At 41.5% G+C, this 1669-nt stretch overlaps 1 long non-coding RNA gene across 1 annotated transcript in view; it reads left to right on the top strand.

Annotated features, from left to right (window-relative positions):
* The first annotated feature begins 214 nt into the window (after positions 1-214).
* The window catches only part of LOC106878943 (uncharacterized), a 30093-nt gene continuing 28638 nt past the window's right edge, over positions 215-1669 (top strand). Inside the window, exon 1 of the long non-coding RNA XR_001410572.2 lies at positions 215-549. This is a non-coding gene — a long non-coding RNA (uncharacterized LOC106878943). The remainder of the gene's footprint in view (positions 550-1669) is intronic.

Here is a 1669-nt window from a genome sequence, read left to right as displayed (position 1 = left end):
TATATATATATATATTATACACACACACATTTCCAATACTGTCTGCGCTTTAAAAAAACAACACATATCATGAGCGTTCATTTGAAAGAGAAAAAGAAACGCCCGATAATCCATAAATATCACATATACGTATGTGTGTGTATGTGTGCATTTGAGAGTGAGTATGTATGCGTGCGTGTGTGCGTGCGCTCGTGTGTGTTGTGTAAACAAACATTCATTATCAAGTCATCACCTTTTCACGAGGAGTTGGTGTCGCTATGGTGATTCAATTGATAACACAATATATGTAAAGCAAAGCAGAAACTGCAAATGCAACAACGTAACTAACGGCTCTATCAGAAAAGACAAAATCTGCGAAATACGAAAATTGGAAGCCAGAAACACACGTCTATACACCCATAATACAATAAAGTGTTACATATTTCAGAGGAGTAGAATAACAGAACGACAAGGAAGTTCGTATTAAAACATTTTAAATTAGCAAAGGGAAAACATAAGAGTATGGAAAAGAGAAATCGACCAAAGAAACACAGAACCATTGATATGTATGTAAGTGGAGGACATGAAATGTTTACTGTTTATTCGTTGTCAATGTTGCACGCTGGGCGAAATGCTTTGCAGTATTTCGTCTGTGTTTACTTTCTGAGTTCAAAGTCCGTTGAGGTTGACTTTGTATTTCATCCTTTCGAGGTCGATTTAAATAAGTACCAGTTAGGCACTAGGGTCGATGTAATCCACTTAATCCCTTTGTCTGTCAATGCTTTCCCCTCTATGTTTAGCCCCCTGTGGGTAATAAAGAAATGAATATCGCTTTGGTGTAAGGCGGCGAACTGGCATAAACGTTAGCACGCCGGGCGAAATGCTTAACGGTATTTCGTCTGCTGTTACGTTCTGAGTTCAAATTCTGCCGAGGTCGACTTTGCCTTTCATCCTTTCGGGGTCGATTTGATAAGTACCAGTTACGCACTGTGATCGATATAATCGACTTAATCCTTTTGTCTGTCCTTGTTTGTTCCCTATGGGCAATAAAGAAATAAGAAACGTTAGCACACCAGGTGAAATGCTTAGCGGCATGTCTGTCTTTACGTTCTGAGTTCAAATTCCGCCGAGGTCGACATTGCATTTCATCCGTTCGGGGTCGAATAAATGAGAATCATTTTATCACCGTTGTGGGGGCCTTCCAAGCGGTGTTTTCCAATCCCTTGGATATCACTCAGCAAAAACACGGGTCCACCCGTTTTCTGTGACCCTTGTGACATGTCCAGCCCTGTCCAGCCAAGCGGAACTTATGCTTTCGATATTCTGCGATTTGGTCATTCGCTTCCCTCTGTTCCCGAATTTTCGGATATAGACTCGCAATGATATTCCTTGCATCGCTCTTTCTATAGCCCTTTGCATCGTAGTCAAGCGATTTTCTCCATTCTTCGTTGTAAACCACGTCTAACTTCCGTATATGAGTTCATGTAAGACAGTGCTATTAAAAGTCTGGTACCATCATCATCGTCATGATCGTCGCCGTCGTCGTCGTCGTCATCATCATCATCATCATCATCATCATCATCATCATCATCACCACCACCACCATCATCATCATCATCACCATCATCATCATCATCATCATCACCACCACCACTACCACCACATAACCAGCACTACCACCACCACCACC

The sequence above is a fragment of the Octopus bimaculoides genome, chromosome 8, assembly GCF_001194135.2.
Source record: "Octopus bimaculoides isolate UCB-OBI-ISO-001 chromosome 8, ASM119413v2, whole genome shotgun sequence".
NCBI lineage: Eukaryota > Metazoa > Mollusca > Cephalopoda > Octopoda > Octopodidae > Octopus > Octopus bimaculoides.
The sequence above is the reverse complement of the archived record's forward strand: the minus strand, read 5'-3'. Positions and strand labels throughout refer to the sequence as shown.